Source organism: Arachis hypogaea, chromosome 12 (genome assembly GCF_003086295.3).
Source record: "Arachis hypogaea cultivar Tifrunner chromosome 12, arahy.Tifrunner.gnm2.J5K5, whole genome shotgun sequence".
Lineage (NCBI taxonomy): Eukaryota > Viridiplantae > Streptophyta > Magnoliopsida > Fabales > Fabaceae > Arachis > Arachis hypogaea.
This window is the reverse complement of record NC_092047.1, coordinates 37,993,884-38,003,699: the sequence shown is the minus strand read 5'-3', so window position 1 is coordinate 38,003,699 and position 9,816 is coordinate 37,993,884. Positions and strand designations below refer to the sequence as shown.

Sequence of the window (9,816 nt, the reverse complement as noted above, 5' to 3'; positions counted from 1 at the left end):
AATGCCGCCATCATTCTAGCTTACGCCACGAAGATTCTGGTTAGGAGATCTAAGAGATACTCATTCTAGCTTATTTCATGTAGAACAGAAGTGTTTGTCAGGCACGCGTTCATAAGGGAGAAGGATGATGAGCGTCACACATAATCATCACCTTCATCACGTTCTTGGGTGCAAATGGATATCTTAGAAGCGAAATAAGAAGAATTGAATAGAAAACAGTAGTACTTTGCATTAATCTTTGAGGAACAGCAGAGCTCCACACCTTAATCTATGGAGTGTAGAAACTCTACCGTTGAAAATACATAAGTGAAGGTCCAGGCATGGCCGAGATGGCCAGCCCCCAAAACGTGATCACAGGATCAAAATACAATCCAGGATGCCAAATACAATAGTAAAAGGTCCTATTTATAATAAACTAGCTACTAGGGTTTACATGAGTAAGTAATTGATGCATAAATCCACTTCCGGGGCCCACTTGGTGTGTGCTTGGACTGGGCTTTGATTGTTACACGTGTAGAGGTCCTCCTTGGAGTTGAACGCCAGCTTTTGTGCCAGTTTGGGCGTTCAACTCTGGTTTTGGCTCCTTTTCTGGCGCTGGACGCCAGATTTTGGTAGAAGGCTGGCGTTGAACGCCAGTTTACGTCGTCTATTCTTGGCCAAAGTATATACTATTATATATTGCTGGAAAGCCCTGGATGTCTACTTTCCAACGCAATTGGAAGCGCGCCATTTCGAGTTCTGTAGCTCCAGAAAATCCACTTTGAATGCAGGGAGGTCAGAATCCAACAGCATCAGCAGTCCTTTTTCAACCTCTGAATCTGATTTCTGCTCAAGTCCCTCAATTTCAGCCAGAAAATACCTGAAATCACAGAAAAACACACAAACTCATAGTAAAGTCCAGAAATGTGAATTTAACATAAAATCTATTAAAAACATCCCTAAAAGTAACTAGATTCTACTAAAAACATACTAAAAACAATGCCAAAAAGCGTATAAATTATCCGCTCATCACAACACCAAACTTAAATTGTTGCTTGTCCCCAAGCAACTAAAAATCAAAATAGGATAAAAAGAATAGAACATACTATAAATTCCAAACTATCAATGAAACATAGCTTCAATCATATGAGCGGGACTTATAGCTTTTTGCCTCTTGAATAGTTTTGGCATCTCACTTTATCCATTGAGGTTCAGAATGATTGGCATCTATAGGAACTCAGAGTTCAGATAGTGTTATTGATTCTCCTAGTTCAGTATGATGATTCTTGAACACAGCTATTTTATGAGTCTTGGCCGTGGCCCTAAGCACTTTGTTTTCCAGTATTACCACCGGATACATAAATGCCACAGACACATAATCGGGTGAACCTTTTCAGATTGTGACTCAGCTTTGCTAAAGTCCCCAATTAGAGGTGTCCAGGGTTCTTAAGCACACTCTTCTTTTGCTTTGGACCTTGACTTTAACCGCTCAGTCTCAAGTTTTCACTTGACACCTTCACGCCACAAGCACATGGTTAGGGACAGCTTAGTTTAGCCGCTTAGACCAGGATTTTATTCCTTTAGGTCCTCCTATCCACTGATGCTCAAAGCCTTGGGATCCTTTTTATTTGCCCTTGCCTTTTGGTTTTAAGGGTTATTGGCTTTTTGCTCTTGCCTCTTGGTTTTAAGAGCTTTGGCTTTTTCTGCTTGCTTTTTCTTTTTCTTCAAATTTTTTTTTTCGCCTAATTTTTTTTTTTGCAAGCTTTGTTCTTTGCTGCTTTTTCTTGCTTCAAGAATCATTTTTATGATTTTTCAGATTATCAAATAACATGTCTCCTAGTCATCATTCTTTCAAGAGCCAACATATTTAACATTCTTAAACAACAACTTCAAAAGACATATGCACTGTTCAAGCATACATTCAGAAAACAAGAAGCATTGTCACCACATCAATATAATTGAGCTAAGTTCAAGGATAAATTCGAAACTCATGTACTTCTTGTTCTTTTGATTTAAAACAGTTTTTTATTTTAAGAGAGGTGATGGATTCATAGGACATTCATAACTTTAAGACATAGTTACTAACTGCTAATGATAATGTAATGAAGACACAAACATAGATAAGCACCATAACATAGAAAACGAAAAACAGAGAAAGTAAGAACAAGGAATGAGTCCACCTTAGTGATGTCCTTGAGCTCTTCTATGTCTCTTCCTTGTCTTTGCTGCTCCTCCTTCATTGCTTTTAGATCTTCTCTGATTTCATGAAGGATGATGGAGTGCTCTTGATGTTCCACCCTTAGTTGCTTCCAATAATTGTGTGGAAGAAAATGTATCCCCTGAGGTGTCTCAGGGATCTCTTGATTTGCAGTCAAATGTTCTACCACTGAGCTATAGACCCTTGATGGAAGCTTTTATCTTCCTTTCCTCTTTCTAGAGGCCTCTCTGGCCTTAGGTGCTATCAATGGTTATGGAGAAAAACAAAAAAGCTATGCTTTTTACCACACCAAACTTAGAATGTTGCTCGCCCTCGAGCAAAAGAAGAAAGAATAGAAGACGAAGAAGAAGATATGGAGGAGATAGATGGATGTGTGTATTCGGCCATATGGGTGGGATTGGGTGGGAGAGAGATGTTGAATTTTGAAGGTAGTGGTTGTATGGATGTGAGTGGTAAATGGAAAACAGAAGGGATGATCATGAATGGGAAGAGAGATGATGAGGTAGGTGGGGATCCTGTGGGGTCCACAGATCCTGGGATGATCCTGTGGGGTCCACAGATCCTGAGATGATCCTGTGGGGTCCACAGATCCTGAGGTGTCAAGGCATTTACATCCCTGCACCAATTTAGGCATGTAAAATGCCCTTGTACACAACTCTGGGCGTTCAGCGCCAGGTTGGTGGCCATTTTGGGCGTTCAACGCCCATTTGCTGCCATTTCTGGCGTTGAACGCGAGAACCATGCTTGTTCTGGGCGTTCAGCGCCAGAACCATGCTCTGTTCTGGCGTTTGAACGCCAGGCAGATGCTCCTCTAGGGTGTGATTTTTCTTCTGCTGTTTTTTATTCCGTTTTCAATTTTTATATTTATTTTGTGACTCCACATGATCATGAACCTACAAAGACATATAATTAAGAAAAATATGGTTAGATAAATAAAAATTGGGTTGCCTCCCAACAAGCGCTTCTTTAATGTCAATAGCTTGACAGTGGGCTCTCATGGAGCCTCACAGATGTGCAGAGCTTGGTTGAGACTCTCCAACAGCAAACTTAGAGTTTGGATATGGGAGTTCAACACCAAACTTAGAGTTTGGTTGTGGCCTCCCAACACCAAACTTAGAGTTTGACTGTGGGGGCTTGGGTTGACTCTGCTTTGAGAGAAGCTTTTTCTGCTTCCTCCCCATGGTTGTAGAGGGAGATCCTTGAGTTTTGAACACAAGGGAGTTCTCATTCCATTGAAGGATTATTTCACCTCTGTCAACATCAATCACAGCTCTTGCTGTGGCCAGGAAAGGTCTTCCTAGGATGATGGATTCATCCTCTTCCTTTCCAGTATCCAGGACTATGAAATCAGCAGGGATGTAAAGGCCTTCAACCTTTACTAACACGTCCTCTACTTGTCCATAAGCCTATTTTCTTGAGCTGTCTGCCATCTCTAATGAGATTTTAGCAGCTTGCACCCCATAGATTCCCAATTTCTCTATTACAGAGAGGGGCATGAGGTTTATTCCTGAACCAAGGTCACACAGAGCCTTAAAGATCATGGTGCCTATGGTACAGGGTATTATGAACTTTCCAGGATCCTGTCTCTTCTGAGGCAATGTCAGTTAATCCAGATCACTTAGTTCATTGATGAACAAGGGAGGTTCAACTTCCCAAGTATCAATGCCAAATAATTTGGCATTTAGCTTTATGATTGCACCAAGAAACTTGGCAGTTTGCTCTTCAGTAACATCCTCATTCTCTTCAGAAGAGGAATACTCATTAGAGATCATGAAGGGCATAAGGAGGTTCAATGGAATCTCTATGGTCTCTAGATGAGCCTCAGAGTCCTTTGGTTCCTCAGAGGAAAGCTCCTTATTGATCACTGGATGTCCCAGGAGGTCTTCCTCCTTGGGATTCACGTCCTCTCCTCTCCTCACAGGTTCGGCCATGGCACTTATGTCAATGGCCTTGCACTCTCCTTTTGGGTTTTCTTCTGTATTGCTTGGGAGAGTACTAGGAGGGATTTCAGTGATCCTTTTACTCAGCTGGCCCACTTGTGCTTCCAAATTTCTAATGGAAGACCTTGTTTCATTCATGAAACTTACAGTGGCCTTAGATAGATCAGAGACTAAGTTTGTTAAATTAGAAGCATTTTGTTCAGAGTTCTCTGTCTGTTGCTGAGTGGATGATGGAAAAGGCTTGCTATTGCTAAACCTGTTTCTTCCACCATTATTAAAGCCTTGTTGACGCTTTTGATCCTTCCATGAGAAATTTGGATGATTTCTCCATGATGAGTTATAGGTGTTTCCATAAGGTTCACCTAAGTAATTTACCTCTGCTATTGCAGGGTTTTCAGGATCATAAGCTTCTTCCTCAGAAGATGCCTCTTGAGTACTGTTGGATGCAGCTTGCATTCCATGCAGACTCTAAGAGATCATATTGACTTGCTGAGTCAATATTTTATTCTGAGCCAATATGGCATTCAGAGTATCAACTTCAAGAACTCCCTTCTTCATAGGCATCCCATTACTCACAGGATTCCTTTCAGAAGTGTACATGAACTGGTTATTAGCAACCATGTCAATGAGTTCTTGAGCTTCTGCAGGCGTTTTCTTTAGGTGAATGGATCCACCTGCAGAAGTGTCCAGTGACATCTTTGATAGCTCAGATAAACCATCATAGAATATATCCAGGATGGTCCACTCTGAAAGCATGTCAGAAGGACACTTTTTGGTCAACTGTTTGTATCTTTCCCAAGCTTCATAGAGGGATTCACCTTCTTTCTGTCTGAAGGTTTGAACATCAGCTCTAAGCTTGCTCAGCTTTTGAGGAGGAAAGTACTTGGCTAAGAAAGCCGTGACAAGCTTATCCCAAGAGTTCAGGCTGTCTTTGGGTTGAGAATCCAACCATAATCTAGCTCTGTCTCTTACAGCAAAAGGAAAAAGCATGAGCCTGTAGACTTCAGGATCTACTCCATTAGTCTTAACAGTATCACATATCTGCAAGAATTCAGTTAAGAACTGAAAAGGATCTTCAGATGGAAGTCCATGAAACTTGCAGTTCTGCTGCATCAGAGAAACTAATTGAGGTTTCAGCTCAAAGTTGTTTGCTCCAATGGCAGGAATGGAGATGCTTCTTCCATGTAAATTGGAATTAGGTGCAGTAAAGTCACCAAGCATCTTCCTTACATTATTATTATTTTCGGCTGCCATCTCCTCTTCTTGTTCGAAAATTTCTGAAATGTTATCTCTAGATTGTTGTATTTTAGCTTCCCTTAATTTTCTCTTCAGAGTCCTTTCAGGTTCTGGATCTGCTTCCACAAGAATGTTCTTATCCTTGCTCCTGCTCATATGACAAAGAAGAGGGCACAGAAAAATAATAATAATAATAGAGATCCTTTATACCTCAGTATAGGGATCCCTGTGTGAGTAGAAGAAGAGGGGAAGACAAAGAATGCAATATAATGGAAGAAACACAACTGTGAGGATGGTAGAGATGTGAGATGAGATGTTAGTAGATGAATAAATAAATAGAATAAGATGAGAGAGACGGAATTTTCGAAAATGATTTTTGAAAAAGAGTTAGTGATTTTTGAAAATAGTTTTTGAAAAATGTTAGTAATTTTCGAAAATTAAGATTTAAAAATTAAAAATTAATAAATTAAAAAGAAATTTTGAAAAAAAAGGAGAAGATATTTTCGAAAATGAGAGAGAGAGAGTTAGTTAGGTGGTTTTGAAAAAGTTAAAAAACAAACAAAAAGTTAGTTAGTTAGTTGAAACAAATTTTGAAAATCAATTTTGAAAAGATAGGAAGTTAGGAAGTTAGAAAAGATATTTTGAAAATCAAATTTTTGAAAAAGATAAGATGAGAAGATATTTTTGAAAAGATATGATAGAGATTAGTTTTGAAAAAGATTTGATTTTTAAAATCTCAATTAATGACTTGATTCACAAGAAATCACAAGATATGATTCTAGAACTTAAAGTTTGAATCTTTCTTAACAAGCAAGTAACAAACTTCAAATTTTTGAATCAAAACATTAATTGATGATGATATTTTCGAAAATTTGATGAAAAATTAAGAAAAATATTTTTGAAAAATATTTTTGAAAATTTCTAAAATTACTAAGAAAAATGAAAAAGATTTGATTTTTGAAAAAGATTTTGAAAAAGATAAGATTTTCAAATTGAAAATTTGATTTGACTCATAAGAAACAATTTGATTTTAAAAACTTTTGAAAAAGTCAACTCAAATTTTCGAATTTGATGAGAGAAAAAGGGAAAGATATTTTTTTGATTTTTGAAATTTTTTTGAAAACATAAAAATTATGCAATGCATGAAATTTTTAGATCAAAACAATGAATGCATGCAAGAATGCTATGAATGTCAAGATGAACACCAAGAACACCATGAATGTCAAGATGAACATCATAGACACAATTTTAAAAAAATTTTAATGCAAAGAAAACATGCAAGACACCAAACTTAGAATTCTTTAATGCTTACGCACTAAGAATTCAAGAATGCATATGATAAACATGAAAAGACACAAAACAACAAATCATCAAGATCAAACAAGAAGACTTACCAAGAACAACTTGAAGATCATGAAGAACACCATGAATGCATGAAATTTTCGAAAAATGCAAGATGCACATGCAATTGACACCAAACTTATGATATGACTCAAGACTCAAACAAGAAACATGAAATATTTTTTATTTTTGTGATTTTCTAAATTTTTTTTTTGGATTTTTATTTTATATTTTTCGAAAAATTATTTTGAAAAAGAAAAATAAGGATTCCAAAATTTTTAATATGAATTCCAGGAATCTTATGCTCTAAAGCTCCAATCAAAGGGTCAGGCATGGCTTAATAGCCAGCCAAGCTTTAGCATATAATTGCATGGACTAGAGTGATTAGTTGAATACCAATCCCAAAGCAGTTTGGGTATGGCTTTACAGCCAGATAGGATTCAACATGTTTCATGAAACACTAGAATTCATTCTTAAAAATCTTGAAGCCATAGAATAATTTATTTTTGAAAACATTATTTTTATTATTTTATTTTATTTTATTTTATTTTTTCGAAAACAAAAGAAAAATTTTTTGAAAGCTTTTTGAAAAATTTTTGAAAACAAAACAAAAAGAAAATTACCTAATCTGAGCAACAAGATGAACCGTCAGTTGTCCAAACTCGAACAATCCCCGGCAACGGCGCCAAAAACTTGGTGTTGTTGCCGGGATTGGGATCTCAGACGATTCTTGGCGCCAAACAGGAACAATTAAGTCCCCGGCAACGGCGCCAAAAACTTGGTGCACGAAATTGTGATGTCCAGGCTCAAATTATTCCTGGCACGTGAGCAACTTGGTACGCGTAATCGTAATTACACATTCATAATTTGTCACAACTTCGATACAACTAACCAGCAAGTGCACTGGGTCGTCCAAGTAATACCTTACGTGAGTAAGGGTCGAATCCCACGGAGATTGGCGGTATGAAGCAAGCTATGGTCACCTTGTAAATCTCAGTCAGGCAGATATAAATTGATAATGATGTTTTCGAATATTATATAATAAAATAGGGATAGAGGTACTTATGTAAATCATTGGTAGGAATTTTAGATAAGCGAATGGAGATGCTTTTCGTTCCTCTGAACCTCTGCTTTCCTGCTATCTTCATCCAGTCAGTCTTACTCCTTTCCATGGCTGGCTTTATGTGATACATCACCACTGTCAATGGCTACTTTCGGTCATCTCACGGGAAAATGATCCAATGCCCTGTCACGGCACGGCTAATCGTCTGGAGGCATCACCCTTGTCAATGGCTTCATCTTATCCTCTCAGTGAATAATATGCTCACGCACCCTGTCACGGCACGGCTATTCATCTGTCGGTTCTCGATCATGCTGGAATAGGATTTACTATCCTTTTGCGTCTGTCACTAACGCCCTGCAATCGCGAGTTAGGAGCTCGTCACAGTCATTCAATCATTGAATCCTACTCGGAATACCACAGACAAGGTTTAGACCTTCCAGATTCTCTTGAATGCCGCCATCATTCTAGCTTACGCCACAAAGATTCTGGTTAGGAGATCTAAGAGATACTCATTCTAGCTTATTTCATGTAGAACAGAAGTGTTTGTCAGGCACGCGTTCATAAGGGAGAAGGATGATGAGCGTCACACATAATCATCACCTTCATCACGTTCTTGGGTGCAAATGGATATCTTAGAAGCGAAATAAGAAGAATTGAATAGAAAACAGTAGTACTTTGCATTAATCTTTGAGGAACAGCAGAGCTCCACACCTTAATCTATGGAGTGTAGAAACTCTACCGTTGAAAATACATAAGTGAAGGTCCAGGCATGGCCGAGATGGCCAGCCCCCAAAACGTGATCACAGGATCAAAATACAATCCAGGATGCCAAATACAATAGTAAAAGGTCCTATTTATAATAAACTAGCTACTAGGGTTTACATGAGTAAGTAATTGATGCATAAATCCACTTCCGGGGCCCACTTGGTGTGTGCTTGGGCTGGGCTTTGATTGTTACACGTGTAGAGGTCCTCCTTGGAGTTGAACGCCAGCTTTTGTGCCAGTTTGGGCGTTCAACTCTGGTTTTGGCTCCTTTTCTGGCGCTGGACGCCAGATTTGGGTAGAAGGCTGGCGTTGAACGCCAGTTTACGTCGTCTATTCTTGGCCAAAGTATGAACTATTATATATTGCTGGAAAGCCCTGGATGTCTACTTTCCAACGCAATTGGAAGCGCGCCATTTCGAGTTCTGTAGCTCCAGAAAACCCACTTTGAATGCAGGGAGGTCAGAATCCAACAGCATCAGCAGTCCTTTTTCAACCTCTGAATCTGATTTCTGCTCAAGTCCCTCAATTTCAGCCAGAAAATACCTGAAATCACAGAAAAACACACAAACTCATAGTAAAGTCCAGAAATGTGAATTTAACATAAAATCTATTAAAAACATCCCTAAAAGTAACTAGATTCTACTAAAAACATACTAAAAACAATGCCAAAAAGCGTATAAATTATCCGCTCATCAAACTTACATCCGCAACTGAACTCCTTGAGCCTGAAGAACCTTATCCAAGTGCATACGAAGATGATGTCGAGGTAGATTTCTCTCAACCTCCAACTTATGACTTGAGTGACGAGGAAGACATGGAAGACTTTGATCAAGACACAGTTGCAGTTGAAGAATTTTGCAAAGAAGTGGAGGAATTCACAGAAGAATACAAGGGAGTAGAGCTTACAGAACCACTGGAAACACCTATCCCAAGGCCATTACCACCTAATACAAGCTTCAAGTGGGTACAATCCTTAACCTTTATCTTTACTTTTCCACTTGAATATGGTTTGCTTGAAACAGATGGCCAGCTTAGAGCTCTCTGCGACTTTAAGAGTAAGAGGGAAATGGCTCGTACTCAGAGCTGGTGTGAAAGATTCAATAAGGTTCCACGCTTCAATTCGAAGTACACGGATTGGTATCAAGTTTAATTGAATGGGTCTCGGAAGGCACTTGGTCATCTTGGTGAGAATACAATTTCTAAATCGCCCGGATGGAAGAATATAGATAAAGACAAAGGCGGATTTAAAAGCAAAGTTTGGGATCTTGGAATCT

The 9,816-nt window shown here is 38.6% G+C and overlaps 1 non-coding gene across 1 annotated transcript; it reads left to right on the top strand.

The window, feature by feature from the left end:
• The first annotated feature begins 4,887 nt into the window (after positions 1-4,887).
• LOC112730936 (small nucleolar RNA R71) lies at positions 4,888-4,995 on the top strand. Its single transcript, XR_003166736.1, has one exon. It is a non-coding gene; the product is annotated as a small nucleolar RNA R71 (small nucleolar RNA).
• Positions 4,996-9,816: the final 4,821 nt, after the last annotated feature.